The 21,347-nt window shown below is 41.1% G+C and overlaps 1 protein-coding gene and 2 long non-coding RNA genes across 5 annotated transcripts in view; 1 reads left to right on the top strand and 2 right to left on the bottom strand.

The window, feature by feature from the left end:
* B3GNT2 (UDP-GlcNAc:betaGal beta-1,3-N-acetylglucosaminyltransferase 2) overlaps nucleotides 1-21,347 on the top strand; it is a 56,112-nt gene that overhangs the window by 7,752 nt on the left and 27,013 nt on the right. For both annotated transcript variants that reach the window (XM_080997462.1, XM_080997461.1), the window contains exon 2: nucleotides 6,843-6,933. The gene's annotated coding sequence lies outside the window, so the exon portion shown is untranslated. The remainder of the gene's footprint in view (nucleotides 1-6,842; nucleotides 6,934-21,347) is intronic.
* LOC308472525 lies at nucleotides 1,098-21,237 on the bottom strand. 2 transcript variants are annotated; one of them, XR_013983553.1, is made up of 4 exons: nucleotides 20,949-21,237; nucleotides 16,464-16,621; nucleotides 1,746-1,908; nucleotides 1,098-1,640 (listed from the first exon to the last, which is right to left on the bottom strand). It is a non-coding gene; the product is annotated as an uncharacterized lncRNA (long non-coding RNA). The 2 variants fall into 2 exon arrangements; XR_013983552.1 differs by having other exon boundaries at nucleotides 1,098-1,908.
* LOC308472521 lies at nucleotides 7,607-14,653 on the bottom strand. The gene is made up of 2 exons (XR_013983548.1): nucleotides 14,341-14,653; nucleotides 7,607-9,961 (listed from the first exon to the last, which is right to left on the bottom strand). It is a non-coding gene; the product is annotated as an uncharacterized lncRNA (long non-coding RNA).

Here is a 21,347-nt window from a genome sequence, read left to right as displayed (position 1 = left end):
CTGATAGCAACGCCATAAAAATGAGCGTGTCCCTCTTTTTTAGTACTGAGCAAATATTACCCTTATGTATCTGAGCTAGCTCACCCCCTCTCTACTGACCTTTTTGCATAGAAGCAGAGGCTATTGTTCAAATGCCTTGAACTACATAGATGTGTCTACACTGATTTATTTAAAGTTTCACATCAGAGTGCTGAGTTCTTTCACAGATGAATACTGAAAATATGTGACTGCAACCCCTTGGAAAGGTTGCCTGCCATTCTTCCTATATTGTCAAGGACTGTGTACACACTAAAGCTTTAAAACACATTCCAAGCACATTCTTTCCCTCAAGGAATTCTGGCCACTAAAGTTTGCCTGTCACAGAGTTACAATCCTCGGCAATCCTTAACAAACTAGAAGGCCCAGAATCCTTTGAGGGAAAGAATGTGCTTGGAATATGCTTTAGAGGTGTTGACAATGTACAAAGAATGGCAGGCATGCTTTCTCAAGTGTTGCAGTTGCATAGTTTTCAGTATTCACTTTCGAAATCAGGAGAGCTGGGTCTGCTTCCCTCCCTGCCCTGATAAATGTCCCAAATGACCTTTGGCAATACTTTCTTCTTACATAAGAGGAAAACAACACATACCTGCTCCCAGGCTGCTTAATGCATGGATACTAAAGCAGTACTGTATGTTGATTATGTGTCTTTCTTCTTATTGCTGTAACAAAGTGCAAGAATCTTGTTAATGTTATGATTCTTTAGCCTTTGGTAAAGGGAGATTTGCACAGCAGTTGGTTTGGGGTGGGGGCTGCCAAGTCAGCATTGCAGTGGTACCTTGGTTCTTAAACTTAAATCATTCTGCAACTCTGTTCCAAAACCAAAGTGTTCCAAAACCAAGGCGCTTTTTCCCATAGAAAGTAATGCAAAATGGATTAATTCATTCCAGACTTTTAAAAACAACCCCTAAAACAGCAATTTAACATGAATTTTACTATCCAACAAGACCATTGATCCATCAAATCAAAGCAATAACCAATGTACTGTGCTATAAAATAAATAAGACAGTATTGTAGATGATAAAAAATTTAAAAAGAAATCTTACCTACACTGATGATAGTCATTGTTTAGATGGGGCGCTTTTATTCATTTCCGCAGTCACACAATCAATCACAAGGGGCTCGTCTTATACACGGGTAGTGCTGAGGGGTGTTTTCTTAATTTGGAGTCCCCAAAATTATACATGGGGGTGTCTTATGCACGGAAAAATATGGCAATAATGATTTGCCTATCTCAATATTTTTACATATGAACTGGATTTCACTCTTGACTTTGAAAGGGAACTTAGAAGGGTATCTCACAAAAGATAAGACATAGGCCAGACATTCTCTGTTCTTCCCTTCTGAATTCAGCTTCCCTGGCTTCAAGATGATGATCCATGTTCCAAGGTGTAGCCAGATAGCAACTGCTGAACCTCGCTTGACAAGTTTCCATGACTTCTGCGTAATGTTTTTCTCCCCAGAGTGAGACACGCATTGCCTGGAGAGATAGCATGACAGGATTGTAGCTTTAAAATGAATGTGTTCAAATTCCCCATCCACCAGTCACTTCTCTGTATAGCCTTGGGGAATTCACTTAACTTCTTTCTGTTTTATTTCCTTACCTGTGAAAGAGAGATGGGTAAGCACAGTACTACCACTGGGGAGCCAGTTAATAGCTTTAACAGGTTTACAAGACACAAGCCCTCAGCCAAAAAGACCCTACTTACTTCAAATTAGGGGGATCCTTTCAGGATAAATGGGGTCCTTTGTGGCTGTTATCTTGAGGTGAACACCACACTTCTCTGCTTATGAAAACAGAAACTACTCAGGAATGAGTAACGGTTCATTTGGTGCCTCCTATCTCTTCTTTTTCTTCTTCATTTCAGTTTCCTTAGCCAGGGCCAGATTATATGATGTGTGACAGTGGGGCACACAAGGTTCAGAGAGAGAGAACAGTGAGAGCGCATTCTAGCAAAAGAATCTGATCATTGGAAACTAAAAAAGGGATGTGTAGTAATAATAATAAAAAAGTGCCATGATTTGTGCACTTAAGAGGGTGACAAAGGATCCTTGATTGTATGTGTAAAACAAAAGCACAGTTCCTTGTTGCACCATTTGCATTTAACATTTTTATTATTAGAGTCAATTTTAAAAACTAATTTATATACCACTTGATAGTAACAAAAAACTAAGTGGTTTATGAAAATGTTAAATAAAGCATTAAAATTATCAGTGACAACAGTTAAAAACAGGTATTTAAAAACATTCAAAACATTATTAAAATCAACAGTAGCTAAAAAGAGATAAAACACACATTATTTCTACATGTCTGGATAGGCTTGTCTGAACAAAAATGTTTTAAGGTTCCAAAAACAGAACATTGCACTAACTGAGTCTTGAAGACACCAGGGCATGAACTACTGTGGCCAAGGTTTCCCTGTCCAGGAATGTCTGTAATGGTTACACCAGTCACATCTTCTAAAAGGCACTTCTCGCCACTAAGGCTATGTAGGCCTCTAGTGACAATACTGGATCTAGAAGCACTCCCAAACTGCGGTCCTGTTTCTTCAGGAGGAGTGCAACCCCTGGCCAGGGCAGGCAATTGACCAATTTCTGGAAAACAGGAACTTTGATCTTATATTTGTTCTTATTTTGCTTGGGGGTACCTGTTTAGCATTTTAAATACAGACCATGGGTCTGCAGAGGTGTATAGGGTGGTAGGGAAGGGGTAGAACCTCTGGTGGGAGACAAGTCCTGCTCCTTCTGGGGTAGTTTGTCCACCTTTAGTCCCCAACCTGTACTCAGCTCTCATCTGTGGTTCCTAGAAGCTGTCAGCATGCAACAGCAACCACACTCCGGGAACTGGCCAGCTAAACTAGGTGAGGGAGCTGATGGGTCTTAAACCCTCAGTGAATTAGGGACTTTCTCTGCATACAAAGACAGGCTCCGACAGATTGAGTAGATGAGACCAAAAGTGGGTCTAAAGGCCAAGAAGGCAGTTTCTGCATGTGGTGTAGAGGGAAATGAGGGGCAGATGGGGCTCATCAGCCAGGGAAGGTAGCCCATCTAAATGAAGGAAAACTCTGATCCTTAATCTCCACTGCCTTGTCAGATATCTTTGGGAGAAGACTAAGGAGTAAATCCTAATATCCAGAGTGGAGTCCCTAAGATGCCTGGATAGTGCCTTGTATGCCTTCTTCCAGTAACTCTTGCAGCTCAGCTGGTGCCAAATGTATTGCTCTGCTTTCCTTTGGACATCAGTGAGACTGAGAGGGGGGTGGGTCTTGCTGGCTTGGCAACCCAGGACTTCCATACACCAGTGGCGTTGTTAGGGGGTGCGGGAGGGGCTGGTCGCCCCGGGCGACACTGGGCCTGCAGGGCACCCGAGCTGCCGCATCCCTCCTAGGCACCCTCCAGCTGGAGGGCGCCTGGGAAGAATACTCTTTACCTTGGCACTCAGGTCTGTTCTTCTTTCTGTTCTTGCATTGCACCAGGGTGTTTTGTTTTGTCTTGGTTTTTTGATATTATGTCAAATAGGAATTAGTCAATGCCTTTCTTAATGGACTCATTAAATAAAGAGCCCTTTGACCATTTATAGTGGTACCTCAGGTTAAGTACTTAGTTCGTTCCGGAGGTCCGTTCTTAACCTGAAACTGTTCTTAACCTGAAGCACCACTTTAGCTAATGGGGCCTCCTGCTGCCGCCGTGCCGCCGGAGCACAATTTCTGTTCTCATCCTGAAGCAAAGTTCTTAACCTGAAGCACTATTTCTGGGTTAGTGGAGTCTGTAACCTGAAGCATAGGTAACCTGAAGCGTATGTAACCTGAGGTACCACTGTATCTGAAATTTGGCAGATGTGCTTCATTGGAGGAGGGGGAGGAAAATGTCTGAAATTTTTGTGTCAGCTGGATGGAAAATTTGTGTTTCTCCCCTATATCTTATCATCTGATTGAAGGTTAGTGAAATACAAATGAGAATCCAGCACATGATTCTTCTTTTCAAGATCTTCTGACTACAATAAAGTGTTTCAGATACTAACCACCCCTCAGTGTTTCTGGATTAAATGATATTTTTAACCAGAGCCTTGTGGCTTCCTCAGACACTCCTTAATGCTATTACAGATAGTTCTTTCATTATGACCATCTTAGGAAAAGGGGGACTTACTTTTGTAAAAAAGGATCTACATCAGACTTTGCTAATCTTGAATTGTATCTTTCTACCATTGGAAGCCACAGGGACGCGGGTGGCGCTGTGGGTAAAACCTCAGCGCCTAGGACTTGCCGATCACATGGTCGGCGGTTCGAATCCCCGCGGCGGGGTGCGCTCCCGTCGTTTGGTCCCAGCGCCTGCCAACCTAGCAGTTCGAAAGCACCCCCGGGTGCAAGTAGATAAATAGGGACCGCTTACCAGCGGGAAGGTAAATGGCGTTCCGTGTGCTGCGCTGGCTCGCCAGATGCAGCTTGTCACGCTGGCCATGTGACCCGGAAGTGTCTGCGGACAGCGCTGGCTCCCGGCCTCTAGAGTGAGATGAGCGCACAACCCTAGAGTCTGGCAAGACTGGCCCATACGGGCAGGGGTACCTTTACCTTTACCATTGGAAGCATCTTGTGAGTGGAGTTCCATTCACAGGATGCTTCTGCTGGTGAGAAGGAGTGAGGCAACATACACAGTTTCCTTGTCCCTACAGCCCCTGAAAATGTGCTCAGTAAGGGGAGCTGCAAGCAGAGGGGAGAATCAGTGAAAACTGCCTCCCTTTTTCCACCCATTTGTTAGAATGACATTTATTTCATCACAAAATTTTACCAGTTTCCATAATTTACAGTTGTTCCAATGATTTCAGTTAGAGACTCTACTTCTACAGCCTGAAACATCTATACTTTCTGATATTGGTGACATTTGTGAACATTTGATAACGGGATATTAAGTTTTCCATTCTGAAATGACTTATTCCAGAAATACCTGCACAGAAATTACAGCTGCCAGCTGCTTTGTGAGTGCAGGGAAAAGGGGAAATATCTTGGAGGACAGGGGGAGGGGGAGTACCCATCATTAATTAGTATAAATATGGGTAACTATCAGCTTCTTGCCATCTATTTAACTTTATTCCTGATGTGAGATTAACATTGAACATTTTGTGGTTGAGTCATGAAACAATCAGTGGTGCCTCTGTTTAAACAGTATGAGCAGCTGTTTACTAGCTTAGGGGAAATGATTGTACAGTTCCAAAATCCATTAGCCTCAGTACTTGTTGCATTAAAATGTATTTAGCTGGACAACCATGTGTGACAAAGGTACACATATTCCTTGTGAGGTAGGTGAAGCTGAAAGCGAGAGGCAGCCACCACCCACATTATATAACCCTAGTCTGAATGTGTAAGAATTCAGACCTCTTCTGTGGAGAACAGCAGATCTGGGCCAGTTTCCTTCTGTTAACCAGGTAGCTTTAGGCACAAGTAGCCAACTGTGGGTGAGGGAGACTGTGGGCAAACAAAACCTTATTCAGTCAGCTCCAGGTTTATCATTAGACTTTTTATTAAAAGTTTCAAAATAAGCAAGTAGACGAATAAGAAGCAGCATGAAATTTAAAAAATAAACAAGTGATTACTAGCTAACCTCACCCTGATATAGATTCTAAGCTAGGTTTGATAAGTTGGAAGTAGAGTCCCTTCAGGCGCCATGCAAACAAGTCATTGCAGGGCACCCTAGAAGGCATTCAAGGGGGTGACAAAAGCACCAGGGGAGATCTCATTGTGTGGAATTCAATGTAGCCCAAAGTGGGTATGCATGCATGCCTAAAACAAGGTTGCCACCCTCTCTTCTCTCTGCATGCACCCCCTTAACTTGTGCTGGGGGTTCCCCAAAACCCTACAGACAGATTTAGGGAATGCAAGGGTGGAGTCCCATTGCACAAGTGGACCTCATTCTGTGTACACATCAGCTTAAATGAATCCTGCCCATTCTTTTTCTCTCTGGAGAATCAAGAAAAGGGCTGGCCAGGAAGAAATGAATTGATGAATCAGGGAAAAGCCAATTCTTCTTGGGACACCTGAGGTTCATCATGTACACAGAGGGGAATTTGCCCTTAACACTTGCCAACAACCAAGTAAGCTGATAGAGTAGGTATGAATGGTAACAGTCTCCTCTTGGTCCCTGTCCAATGAGATTAACTAAGAATAAACACAACCTTGTGTTTATTGGGTGGGGTGGGGGGATGCTCAAGATGTGTCTTGTTCATTATAACGGAGTAGAAAGTTTCTGGATTGAGATAGAATTTCTTAAAGTAAAGAAAGTCTGACCTGGTTTGTATAATTGAGGCCTGGGAGTCCCAGTAGCCACATCACCAGTTCCCTGCAAGTTTGGGTCAGTAGAGGGGATGGCATGAAGCTGGTGTCCCGTTCTATTTTTCTGATCACTGCCACTAACTATACCATACCTTCTCCTCCCAGAAATAACAGCAGGATATTCATACTCCCCTCACACCTACCCCCCATGCTTACTCCAACACATCTGCCATGCTCATCACACCACAATTAATTGCTTCTCAGTTCTCCACATCCTCTGCCACTGAGGAGTGACCCATTCACTCCAGGATCACAGATTAACACCCACAAACAAATATGTTCCTAAAACCAAAGAAAGATTTTTCCACACAACAGGTTCACTACCCTGTATCATTATATCATATGAACTATTGATGCAAATTCTGCATTACAGCCCCAGCATCTAGCAGACTGCATCATGCCTTTTTGAAAAAACCTCCAGGACATCCAATACCCTCAATATATATATATATACATATTTTTAAATTAATATTTTAATTTTAGGTCCAAGGAGACTGAACAAATTGAAGTGAAAACTACCGTCCGCTGTTGTCGACACATTTGAATTCTCTGCTTCGCTCCTCTCTTATTCCTTGTAAGTTACATTTTGTCTTATATATACATTAATGGTTTTTAATGGTGGTGAAAATATGGGCCATTAGCCAAAATAATACTCATAAAAATATGAATTTGTTCAAAAGTGACTGGCAAAAGATTTTTGAAAACTGCACATATCTTTTTTATATTTTACTGTATGAAACTTTTATACTTTTAGAAAACCATGTAAAAATGGAGTTTCCCCCCATTATGAACATTTCTCCACCCACCCGTTTATTATTCTTATGGTTGCCTAGAAACTTCTATGTGCAACTGAAATTGCAGAGGAATTATAACAATGAGTTGACTACTGCTTGAGAGTGAAAGTATACATTGCTTTATATTAAGATGAAACCTTATTCAACTTTAGTACCTGACAGAAGTCTAGAAAGCAGGAATACTGGACTTAATTGTTTAACAGTAGACACCACAACTTGTTATATGTCCCCATGGATTGTTATAAATTGTTTCTTTCAACAAAAAGCTCTTACCCTGGGAGGGACATGGAGAATGATAGTCATGTGACCATCCCAAGATGTGGTTAGCTTCCCTCTTCCCAAATATGTTCATTTGGATTCCAGAGTTTTTTACTATTCTCCCTGTGAGCAATGTTTCCTTTGGTCTTTTATTGGAAGAACTGTACTCTCAGGGACAAACCTATCACATGCATGTAGTGTTATATTTATTGTGATTTATTTAAAATATCTTCACCCCACCTCAGCTCAAAAAGGGTTCCAGAGCAGCTTACAAAGATAAAATACAAGAACATATCTGACATTGTGCTGAGAATCTAAGATACAACGCAAAAGAAGGCATTGAGAGGGAGGGAAAAAGAAACACTCAGCCACTAGACCTCAGTGAACAAAGTTCTTATAATGACCAGCTGGAAAGGAGCAGTTCAAGAAAAGGAGGAGGCAAAAGTTGCTCATCTCCCACTGAGGGTGTAGCAACACTTGCTTTCTTGCAGCTTGATGGTATGAAATGACTGCTGCCAGATGACAGTGGATGAGGGAGGAACATGATGCAGGTGGTTTAAAGAGATTACTAAATCCCTTTAGGGTGTGGGGAAATGTTACAGTATTGTTTTCTTAAGTGATCCAGATCCTTTGTCTTCAGTATACTGTATAGTGTACAAAGGTCTCTATTACAGATTTTTGCTTCTAGCTGTTCCAGGCTCTGTTCCCAAACATACCTGGACTGCAATGTCACATGTGTGACAGAGAGAGTGCATGGGCAATAAACATATGTTAACGGTGCATTGCAAAGTGGACCCAGATTGGTCATGCTTGTGGAAAGTAAAACATTAATGCACACAGGGAAGAAGATTTAAGAGGTTTTCTGGTGCCTTGTATAGCAAGTTGAAGTGTGACATAACCATCAACTCTTTGATTCTATTATTCATGCCATTGCGTGTAACATTTATAGACCAATCAAAGTCAATTAAATCCCATTTGGGGAGAAAGCAAAGGGTTATGCATGGGCTTCTATCACAGTTTCTTCCTAAAGTTTGAAACACATGGTTGTCTTTCTTACAAGATGACTGTAATATTTGGTTAGCTTTCCCTGGTGGAAGGCTTACTCTGCGAGGTGGCATCAGCAGAATCCAGGCAAGCACTCTCACTCTCAGTTTCTATGGCTGTTCCAGATTTGTGTTGCTGCAGAATTGACTCCATATATGTGCCAACGAAGTACTCAAGAGTCTTGTCAAAGAAAGGACTCAGATTGTGGTCTTGTAAGCGTCCATCACCGATTTAGGTTAAAACTGAATGCTGAAGGCTTTTTGGGTTGCTGAGAAAATAATCATTTCTGAGGGGAACGAAAGGAAGCAAAAAGTGAAGAGAATGCCTAAGCTTTCTTACAACCCAACGTCACAGGGACATGCCTGGGGCAGGCAGTATTGCTGAATCGAGCTCTGTGTCCTTCAGTCATGTTAATCCTTTTGGCTGAGACATTACATAACCATTCCCTTCCATATTTCTGTCCTGTCTGGCCTTTTAGCAGCCTTGGCTTCACATTGTGCTAATATGAACATATCCCAGGCTGAATCTGGTGGTGGCGGCTTTCATGCTAAATAAATAGCTTGTAAGCCAAATTATGTTGTGTAGTCAAGAAGAAATTCACCTTTTCTTATGAGCATTTATTGGGGGGAGTCACTGAAAGCTAGGACTATAATTTTCTCAGTTATGTACTATGAAATTTGGAACGCTACAAAACCCAGAAGCTTTAAAAGAACAGAAAGCAAGGCAAACTTACCACAATAACAAAGGAGGTACTGGGGTGGGGGAATCCATTGGAATCCAGTAAGATCTTATTTTGACATGGGTAAATAAGGCAAATTTGTTTGTTTGCAGATGTGGGTATGTAAGCAATATATAACGTGTGTTCTCAGCTTCAACTGGAGAAAGACTAGGTTTTGAGAGTCCTGTGGGCAGTTTGAAAGAGTGATCACATCTTATGGTGAATATAGTCATCCCACCTTTTCTACTAGTAAACAGGTTTTGCAGGTTTTTGTATCTTTTCATTTCTAAATATCTCTCCCACAAGTTGTAACCATGAGCGACTCATAATAGAACATAACCCTAGAACCACTTCTGAATAAGAAGATGAGTAGCTCTGCTGAATCAGATCTAAGGACCACCAAGTCCAGCATTCTGTTTCAAGATGTGGCCTTCCAGATGCCTTTGGGAAGCCCACAAGCAGGACATGAAGGCAAGAATTCAAGTAAGCGTCAAGAATCTGGTGTTGAGAATCTGGTGTTGAGGAATGCTAGGCTCCATCTCCCATGCAGGGGAATAATTGAGAAGGCCTTGCATATACACATAATAACTTTGCTTTAGAACTGAGTAAGCCACAAGCAGCCTGCAGGGATCTGGGATAAAGAGAAAGCTGTAGGGCAGACCTGAAACAGGTCTAATTCCCATTGCTTCAAATTCTGTCATATAATTCTTAGCTATATGCACATATATATGTGAAAGTAATCACTAGGAAGCAAGCAGCTACTATAGCAAACAGTTATTTTTCCTGAACTCATTCCAGCATTTGGTTTTTTTTTTATAAGATATTGATTAAGGTTTTCAAGATTTTACAAAACGCACAAAAAAAGAAAAAATACAAAGTAAAAGTATTTAAAAACAATTCATTCCTTTCATTGCTTGACCTTCATTTACTTATTTCCAGGACCTCCTCACACCTTCCTTTTTTGTATTCCCAGTTCAGTTATTTTGTTCAGCAAATCCCTCCCCTCTTTATGTATCCTAGTCATTAATCACAAAAATATTGTAATTTTAGATTTTTACATATTAATAAACCCTTTTTTCATATTCCCTTGTAACCTTTCAGCTAAAGACCACTTAGTTTCTATCCAACATCATTCTAGCATTCATTAATTTTACAATATTTCTGTAGATAATCTTTGAACTTTTTCCAATCTTCCTCCATCGACTCTTCTCCCTGGTCTCGGATTCTGCCAGTCATTTCCACCAATTCCATATAGTCCATCACCTTCATTTGCCATTCTTCCAAGGTGGGTAGGTCTTGTGTCTTCCAATACTTTGCAATAAGTATTCTTGCTGCTGTTGTGGCATACATGAAGAAAGTTCTGTCCCTCTTTGGCACCAATTGGCCAACTATGCCCAGGAGAAAGGCCTCTGGTTTCTTCAAGGTGGTATATTTAAATACCTTTTTCAATTCATTATATATCATTTCCCAGAAAGCCTTAGTCTTTGGGCACGTCCACCAAAGGTGAAAGAAAGTACCTTCATTTTCTTTACATTTCCAACATTTGTTATCGGGCGCATGGTAAATTTTTGCAAGCTTGACTGGTGTCATGTACCACCTATATATCATTTTCATAATATTCTCTCTTAGGGCATTACATGCCGTAAATTTCATACCTGTGGTCCACAACTGTTCCCAGTCAGCAAACATAATATTATATCCTAGATCTTGTGCCCATTTAATCATAGCAGATTTCACGGTTTCATCCTGAGTATTCCATTTCAACAGCAAGTTATACATCTTTGACAAAATCTTAGTTTTGGGTTCTAACAATTCTGTTTCTAATTTTGATCTTTCCACCTGGAAGCCAATTTTCTTATCCAAATTATATGCCTCCATTATCTGATAATAATGAAGCCAGTCTCGCACTTTATCTTTTAATTTTACAAAGCTCTGCCATTTCAATTTGTCTCCTTCTTGTTCCAAAATTTCCCAATATTTTGGCCATTTGGCCTCCATATTGAGCCTTTTCTGAGCCTTTGCTTCCATCGGTGACAACCACCTAGGGGTTTTATTTTCCAGTAAGTCCTTGTATCTTATCCAGACATTTAACAATGCTTTTCTGACAATATGGTTTTTAAATGCTTTATGTGCTTTAACCTTGTCATACCACAAATATGCATGCCACCCAAAAACATTGTTGAAACCTTCTAAATCCAAAATGTCTGTGTTCTCAAGAAGCAGCCATTCTTTCAACCAGCAGAATGCTGCTGATTCATAATAAAGTTTAAGGTCTGGCAGGGCAAATCCACCTCTATCCTTTGCATCTGTTAATATTTTAAATTTTATTCTAGGCTTTTTGCCCTGCCAGACGAATTTAGAAATGTCTCTCTGCCACTTCTTGAAACAGTCCATTTTGTCCACAATTTGCAATGACTGGAACAGAAATAACATTCTTGGCAATACATTCATCTTTATAACAGCAATTCGACCTAGCAAGGAAAGCTTCAAGTTTGACCATATCTCTAAATCCTTTTTCACTTCTGACCAACATTTCTCATAATTGTCTTTAAATAAGTTTAAGTTCTTAGCAGTCATGTTAACCCCCAAGTATTTTACTTTCTTAACCAATGTTAAACCTGTCTCCTTCTGAAACCTCTCTTTCTCAATTAATGTTAATTTTTTCTCAAGCACCTTGGTTTTTAACTTGTTCAACTTAAATCCTGCCACATGACCAAATTCCTGAATCAATTCTAAGACTCTTTTAGTACTAGATTCTGGCTCCTGTAACGTCAATACTAAATCGTCTGCAAAAGCTTTCAATTTGTACTGTTTGGCTCCGACCTGTATACCTTTAATCAAACAGTCCCTTCTAATCATATTTAGCAAAACCTCCAGGACCGAAATGAAAAGCAATGGGGAAATTGGGCAGCCTTGTTGTGTCCCTTTCTCTATCTTAAATTCCTCTGTTACCACATTATTAACTATTAGCTTAGCTTTTTGTTCTGAATATATTGCACTTATACCATTTTCAAACCCTTGGCCAACTCCCATCCCCTGAAGATTTTTCTTCATGAAACTCCAAGAAATATTATCAAAGGGTTTCTCTGCATCAACAAAAATTAAAACTGCTTTGGTATTGATATTCACTTGCAACATCTCCAAAATGTCAATTATATTCCTCGTGTTGTCAGACAAGTGTCTACCTGGGAGAGAGCCGGCTTGGTCTTTATGGATCTCTTCTACTAATACCTTTTTTAACCTTTTAGCCAAAATATCTGCAAAAAATTTGTAATCCACATTGAGCAGGGATATGGGGCGGTAGTTCTTAAGTTGCGTCTTTTCAGCCTCATTTTTCGGTATTAGTGTAATATAAGCTTCTTTCCACGACTCTGGCGCTTTTTTCCCCTCCAAGATTTCATTACAAACCTCCTTTAGTGGTTGAATTATCCAGTCCTTCAAAGATCTATAGTATTTGGAGGTTAAACCATCTGGCCCTGGAAATTTGCCCAACTGCATGTTCTGGATGGCACCTTCCACCTCCTGTTCTGTTATTTTATAGTTCAACATTAGCTTATTTTCTTGAGAGATTTTTTGAAGCCCATTTGTTTTTAAAAATTTGTCTAAATCGCACTCTTTCTGTGGCCCTTGTGTGTATAGCTGTTTGAAGTACCTCTGGAAGCATTTTCTAATTTCCCCTGGATTCTGGATGTTCTTTCCTTCCACTTCCAAGTTGGTAATAGTGTTAAGTTTTTGTCTTTTTTTCATTTACCAAGCTAACAGTTTTCCACATTTGTTAGCCGATTCAAATCTCCTTTGTTTCATCTGTTTAATTTTCCATTCTATTTCCTGATTCATCATCTTCATATATTGAACTTGGTATAACTTTATTTCTCTCAGAATCTCTTGTGATTTTGGTTTCGCTCTCAGTTTCTTCTCCCCCTCTTTTATTTTTTCCAAAATTTTGTCTTTTTTCTCATTTTGGGTTCTCTTCTTTATTGCATTCTGTTGAATTAGAAACCCTCTCATAACTGCCTTACTTGCGTCCCAGATTACTCTTTTTTCAATGGTAGTATTCATATTTATCTCAAAATAGTCTCTCAAGGTTTTTTGGGCCTTCTTGGTAACTTCTTGATCTCTAAACAGGGTGTCATTCATCCTCCATCTGAAGGAACCAGTAGGTGTTAATTTCATCTCCATTTTCACAGCATTATGGTCGGAGCAGGTTTTAGGGCAAATTTCCACTTTTCGAGTTTTAGGTGCCAGTCCTCTAGTAATCCAAATTTGGTCAATTCTTGTCCATGTCATTTTAGCTTCAGAGAAGAAGGTTCCCTCCCTAGCCAGGGGGTTCTTTATTCTCCAAATGTCAATCAAGTCCATATTGTCTGTCATCTCAAAAAAGGTTTTTGGTAGTCTGCCATCTTTGGTAACTACCTGTCTCTGCGACTTGTCCATGTTTGTGGATACCACTCCATTCATGTCTCCCATCATTATAATGTTGTAATCCATATAGTCCAACAATGTCTCATGCAACTTCTTAAAAAATTCAGATTTCCCCTCATTTGGAGCGTATACTCCTACTATCAGAAATTTTTCTCCTTGTGTTTGAATTTCAATTGCCACATATCTTCCTTGATCATCTTTAAAAATAAATTTAGGCGATAGGCTCTCTTTCGCATAAATCACAACTCCTCTCTTTTTGACTTTGTCCGATGAAATAAACTCCTGACCCAATCTTTTATTAATCAGTACTTTCCTATGGAGCCTTATCACATGTGTTTCCTGCAAACAAATCAAGTCCAATTGTTCCTTTTTCAATAAATGAAAGACTTTTTTCCTTTTCTCCGGGGAATTAAGTCCATGAATATTCCAGCTTAATAGTTGCAGGGACATGGTGTATTTATTTTACTTTTCCTCCGACTGCACCAAGTAAATGCTCTTGTTCTGTTGGTGGTATCACCTTCTCTAGCTTGTCCAATCCCAAAGGTAGTGATACTATGTCCTGTATTCCTGGTTTTAAAGCTCTTGGCTCTTTTCCAGTTTCTTTTTGTAAGTCTTCTTCGTAATCTTTCAGAAATGTTTCTTTATGTTCCACTGATCTTATTTTGAACTTTTTCCCTTTAAAGGTACAAGATAGGCCTTGAGGGAATTCCCACCTAAAGATGATTCTATTTGCTCTTAGCAGGGCCTCATTCCAGCATTTGGACCCTGGCCTGTTCCAGCAAGTGGTCAGTTTTGCTTGCACATGCAAGACTGCTAGTTGCAGTGTCTAATGCTGATGCTGTTTTATATACAGATAGAAAATGAAACATGCATTCTAAAAAAAAGTTGCATTCTGCAAGCATATATAAATGTACCCAAGTTTGCCTTTCAGATATAAAAATGCCCTATTGTCACTGGGTGTCTCAGAGGAGCTGACACTGCATTTTAAAACATGTTGACATAGAGCTCAGTCCCACTGTTGTCAAATGGTCCCCCCCCCCCGTAGAATTGGGAGCCACTTTCACTGAGGTTCCATTACAGGACATGTGTAAGTGGGGATTCCCCCATTCCACCCTTTTGGGTGCAGAAAAAAATGGATAGATTTGGTGCAGAAAAAAAGAGGATTTGTAGATATGCAGAAAGCATGGGTGACATGAAGAGGGAGAGAAAGAGAGAGAGAAGAAGGGCATCCCAGGACACCCCTGACCAATTGTTAAATCACCCAAGGGTGCTGAGGCACACAGGTTGAAAACCTCTGGTTTAGACAGATAAACAAGCATGTATCTACCGTAGTTATGATGAAGACTGTGTAATTTTTTTTATACTTTAAAAAGAGGGATCCTCCTACTCTGAAGCATGATTATTTCCTTTTAACAAATGAAAATACTCTCCTTAAAATATTTGTATCTGTGCATTACATGAGAAAAGAGACTGCCATTTCCAAGGTAATAGAAGGACATGATACAAATGTGAGGGATAAATAATTACTTGGGCACATCAGGAAATAAAAATTAGCTGCCTCATCACACACTAGTGCTTCTCATCCCATTTCAGCAAATAATAGCACCACACTGCAAGGATCAATATTACAAGCTATACAATGTAAACACCATCAAATCAAAGGAAAAGTACCCCTTCCTTTTTTTTAAGTCCATAAGCAACAGAGTGAAGGTGAAATTTGCAGTGATTTGCTTACTGAATACAATAAGGTGAGGCTTGATCTGGCAAGCAATAGTTCCTACTCAGTTATTTCCTAAGAGAGAAGCATTCAAGGGCTTTCACCTCAACTTTTATCTTATCGTACATAATCAGTCTTATCTTTCAAGTCTACTTCTCATGTTACTTTTTCCGGTACAGAGACAATCTGATGTTGCAAAAAGTCTGTATCTTGTACTGTCTGATTTAATTTCACCACGATTCTGCAGAATTCAGCTTCCTGAGAATCTCAGCTTTCATTTGAAATAAAGCATGTTTCTTGCCCTTACCTTGATGATGATATGCTTGAAAGTGCATCTGCTTGGTCAGATGTCAGAAGTCCATTGAAATGCTAAATAACATCTCCAGTGATTGGGGGAGTGGGGAAAGTGTGCAGGGCTTTTGTGTCCTGCCTATGTCCTTGCCCTCGATGCTTAAAAAGGCACATACTGAATTTACAGTAATATACAAATTGATTTACAGTTAATCCATTGATTGCTTAATCAGTTAAAATATAAATGACTAATCAACTAAACATTCATCCCCAGGCGACACCATATCTAGACTATACTGCTTTGTAACCACTCTTTTTGACACACAGGAAGTCAAAGAATAGATTTAGGACATTCTAGGAGAAGCAGTTAGCAGCAGACATGAACTAAAGAGCTGAATTGGAGTGGAGCTTTATCCTTTTAGATACTAATACCACTGTTTCACAGGAACTATTTTTAAAAAGTGCCAGTTCTACATAAGGACCACTCAGGTGTAGTAGACTGTACTCTTGCATTGTTTTGTCAAAAGTAATGATCTTAGCTCTAATGAAGGTTGACATTGGGGAAAGTGCTATATAAATATTAAACAGGGATCACATTTAGAGACAGAAGGGATTAGTATAATTGCTGTGCAATTTTTGAGTTCCTCTTCCCTGGACTAGCCCCACCATTAGGCAGAGTGAGGCAGATGCTTGGATGGGGAGTTGGACGGGGTGAGATATGGAGGGGCAGCAAAGGGGAGGAAAATAGAACTGCATGTGCCACATTGCCTGCCCTGACTTCCCAAGCTTCATAATTTAGCTACCAGTCCAATTGGTTTCTTTATGTAGAATGGGAGAGGAGTAGCATCTTATCCCTTTACCTCAGGCATCAAAGTGTCCTGGGCTGATTCCAGCTCTTCTCCAACCTCTGTTGCCCCTGCATCTTGAAAGATGGGTCAGAGAGAATGTTGTTTTGATCACTCTCAAATGATCTTGGTCTAGTCATTGAGCCACTATTAGCTCCTTGAAACGATAGGGTCTATAACATAAATGGAAGAAGACTCATCATGATTACGTCAGAACAGAGATGAAAACCCACGTACAGTCTTATTAAGTTGTGGCAAACAAATCATACTTTGCCACCACTGTTTGTTCAACATAATCCTGCACAGATCTTTCATGTAGTGAAGGGCCTCCTGGGTGCAGACCTGGTGAGAGATTTATTACTAAATTTCTATACCATCCTTCATCCGAGGATCACAGAGAGGTTTACAGTATAAACACAAAAATACATATTAAAAAACAAAACAATAATCCTCAAAGAATTAGTTAAGTAATTAGCAGATAAAGTCATTGCATCCATGCCTACTTTGATGCCATAGTTGTGACAGTGTGTGCCATATGGTCATGTCACAGCTTGTGAAACATGAAGATGTGTACCACCTACTTGGAGGGATAAGGTCTACTATTTGTCTTCCGGAGTCATGCCTATCTTAGCTGATGAAAACTGCCAGGGCAGGGCTGGGTGTATGAATCTTTGATGTCGTGAAAACCTTTTTTGAGGGGAGAATGATCCCTGCTATTTTTAAAGAGGCAGTAGTGAGACCCATGGTAAGAAGCTTAATTTAGACATTTGGTTTGAGAGATCTACCTCCCAGTTTTTGATGTTCCATTTTCCGTAAGCTGATGTGAGTGGGCAGTGTCAGGTGATACCAGTCTGGTTTCAGGCCTAGTTTTGGAGCAGAAGCAGCCATAATTGCCCAAGTGGATGACTTATGCTGGAAATGGATGGACCTGTTGTCTGGGCTGGGATGTAGTGTTGTGGTAGCTCTGGTTCTTCTTGGAGAATCAGTTACAGAAGGTGCTGCTGAGGAATTTGTTTCATAGGCCTTTGACTTATGGGGTGCCTCAGTTTTATTCTGTCCCCCATATGTTTTAACCTGTACATGAAACCACAGAAAGATATCTGCATACATAAGTGAAGAGCACCCCACTGCATCTCCAGCTCATGAAGAGACCTTCGCCAGAGCCCAAAGGGGACATCCCCTTCAGGCTCCAGGGACAGTCTCCTTGTGAGCCGGAGGCACAGCAGGGCTTTGATAAGGCTCTTCAGGTCTCTCCCCCCACTTCGAGTTTTCTGGTACCATGCATATGCTGGTCGCACATAACTTGAAGACACGTGAGATGCCTGTACACCAATATTGATCCAGTGTCGTAGGCTGCCAGTGCCCAGTTACCACACCCAATTTAAAGTGGTCATGAATTTTAAAGCCCCAAATAGTTTGGGGCAGGTTACTTACACATGTATCAACCTGCCTGTACCTTAAATTCTACTCTAGAGGAACTGTTGAGATACCCACTTGCAGAAATCACTAGGAATGTTGAACAGAGCCTTCTCTGCAGTGATTCCCCCAATTATGGAACTTGATTCATCAATTGCTCATAAAGAGGACAAATGAACCAGCAGAGACAGCAAGGAGGATGTAGTGGTACTTGTAGTGGACTCCATGTCTATTCCAGTTTTCTGGCATTTAAAGGTAAAGGGACCCCTGACCATTAGGTCCAGTCTAAAGTATCTCTGGATCCTAGCCCTTGGAAGCTTGTGAATGTCCCCAGGAAGAGGGAGACCAAAGCTTTTCTTATAAACTACACATGGCTTCTACTTATATGAGGGGGGGGGGAATGCATTAAATACATTTCCCAACATGGTGCCCATGGGCACCACAGCATCCTCAGGTACATCCCTTGGCACCTGCCAGCACCCCTGCCTGGAGTTTGGCTTTGTTGTTGTTTTGTGGGGTGACATTGCCTGTAGTTTTGGGTGGACTATTGCCTCCTTTTTTCTATTTTATTTATTTTTGGAGTGTAAATAGCTGTTATGCTTGAGGGGCTGTTGCATGCAGGAGTGGTCTGAGTATCACTAGTTTATCTTGTGTGAACTGAGCACTTTGTGGTGCCCACAGCAGTTTCTTAGATTTCCAAATCTGCTCCCAGGCCCAAAAAGGTTGGGGAGCCCGATTTACATTAAAGCAGAGCTTTCCAAACTGTGTGTCATGATACGTTATTGTGTCGGCTGCAGTGTGTCACACAAACGCTCCCCACACTCCTCCTGGGGCTGGAAAGGGATTAGTTTAACCTCTGGTTTGCTAGTAAAACTCAATTACTGTGTCACAAAATGATGCATGTCTAAAAAGTGTGTCACCAACATGAAAAGTTTGGAAAGCTCTGCATTAAATCTAGATTTTTTTCTAAGCTTAAAATACACACTTTTTACAACTATACTCTTGAGAACTTTGCACTCATCTACAAGTTTTAGCAGGATGATTAATATATACTGACATTAAACTGCATGGCATTAATTTAGAAATTTGATGACACATGAACTCTCTTACACACAAAAATATAGTCTATAAGACATAGTGCTACAGTGTAAACTAAGAACTTGTTTACATTTTCCTGTATGACTTGTGTTGGGAAGGATGTTGTCACTGCCGTTCTATCCTAAGTGGGGTTACTTTAAAGTTGGAGTGCACAGAACTGAACCCTTAATTTTGTTGCACTCGGATGAGAGAGAAGTAGATGAGCTGAAAGTGCTGGAGGGGGCAAGGGGCTCCATACTTTTTAGATGAAAAATGGACTGGCAATAGAATCCCAGATCTCCCATACACTTTGCTATTATATGGCTCACTGATGCTTATAAAAGCAAAATGAGTCGGCTGCTATGGACGTACAACCAACTCAAGCGAGTCTATTTTAAGTTTATACATAAATTGTTTGAATGTACAAACATACCACAACAATGCTCCCAAACTACACTGTTTTGTAACAGTTTAACCTCAAATTTACATGAGAGTTGGATTGATCTTTGGAACCTGATGACTCTTACTCCTTTCCCCCAAAATAGCTTTCCCCTTCCATACTAAGGTCTGAATTCTTGTCCTGTTAATAGCAATTATTACATTGACTTTGGTAATGGAGTGACTCTCAGAACTAGCAGATGTCTTGTAGAATTTAGACTGGCTGACAGCTGGAGACGATATGCAAGGATCCGTTTCCTTGTATTTGTGCTGAATTCTAATGAGAATTTACTCCAGCAAACCCCTAGAGGAGATTCTGTTTTGGTGCACTAATTGCTTGTGTGTGTAATTATACCAAATGTAGATGAAAAACTGAAGCCCTAATTTGTCCTGATGATAGTGAAGGAAGAACAGGAAAGCAACAAAGCAATTGAGGGGCTTCCAGACAAAAGAGTTACCGTAATTTTGGAATGAGTTCGTGAACATATGCTTTTCACAGAGTCCACACAACATTGTGGGCATCAAAACGTTAGCCTGTATTTATTGATTTACACACACTTAATCCAGATTTCCCCTTAATGTAAAAAATCTGATAAGTGAAAATAACCCAGCCACCCATCCAATCACCCCCGGTAGAAGATTGTTAGTGTATTTTTTTGAGTTGGCCTTTTGTCACACATGATGTTTCAATAAGCAGCCTCATAGCACCACACCCCTAATGTCTATTTGCCCCTCACCTGAGCACAGAGATGGTCACTCATCACACCAATTTCCTCCAACTGCTGTACGCTGAAAGTACATCTATAATCTATAATTCTGCCACCTCTGTACAACTCTTAAATAAACCTTATGCAAGTCAGGTAAATTCCACTCTTCCACAAGATCTCAGTATTTAAAGTTACAGATAGGTAGCCGTGTTGGTCTGCCATAGTCAAAATAAAAAAATCCTTCCAGTAGCACCTTTAAGACCAACTAAGTTAGTTCTTGGTATGAGCTTTCGTGTGCAAGCACACTTCTTCAGCACACTTCTTGGCTGTGTGTATCTGAAGAAGTGTGCTTGCACACGAAAGCTCATACCAAGAACTAACTTAGTTGGTCTTAAAGGTGCTACTGGAAGGATTTTTTTATTTTCAGTATTTAAAAAACAACAAACAAACAGGAATGGATATTGCCTCATGCAAAAAACCACAAGCTTCTATTTTTCCTATTGTGAAGCAGAATAACTAAGGCTATTGTTATTATTTATTAAATTTGTATACCACCCTCATCCAAAGATCTCAGGGTGGTTTACAACAGAAAAATACAAAACGGCTAGTAAGATTTATTCTTGTGTGCTTCCTGGGATTATTTTTAAAGGTGCACCCAGGTGCAGAAATGGAAAGAGGGCTGACAGACCTGTGATTGAGGAGCTGGCAGAAATATACCACCCAAACAGCCAAAACCCACCCACCGGTGAAGAGGGCTGAAGAAGCAGGAATGTGGTGGGGGCCAGGGGGCCAAACCCAGGGAGGGGGTCTTTACACGGAAGACCCTTGTCTGCAACTGCAAACGCCCTCGTTGGCATCTCACCCGCGGGCTTGACAGCAGAAACCCTGCCAGGCGCTCCGGCGGCATCCCGCACCTGCCAAGGTGCCTTCAACCCCCCATCCCGGCCCCCTCCGGCTACGTCGAGCCCTTTTAGGGCCGTGCTTCGCCCCGCGGCCGAGGGAAGTTTGAGCAAGTTTGTTTGTTCAGACGTGGCCGCGATGGGCTCGTTTCCTCGTTAGATCCGCAGCTTCTGTTTCGCGGGAAGTGCCAGCCTCGCGTTTTCCGACGGCGGCGCTTCGCCGCGCTCTTCTTCCCGCTTCGCCCCCCGCTCCCTCCTTTTCCGAACTTGGAGCAGGCGCGGCGAAGGAGCGGGACTCTTTCGGGCTCCCTCTCCCTTTCCGCCTCCCTCCGAGGGGCCGCCCAGGAGGTGGAGCTTGGCTC

This window comes from Podarcis pityusensis, assembly GCF_964106645.2.
Source record: "Podarcis pityusensis genome assembly, chromosome: 3".
Classification (NCBI taxonomy): domain Eukaryota; kingdom Metazoa; phylum Chordata; class Lepidosauria; order Squamata; family Lacertidae; genus Podarcis; species Podarcis pityusensis.
Note: the sequence above shows the minus strand (reverse complement) of the source record. Positions and strands in the feature narration are given on the sequence as shown.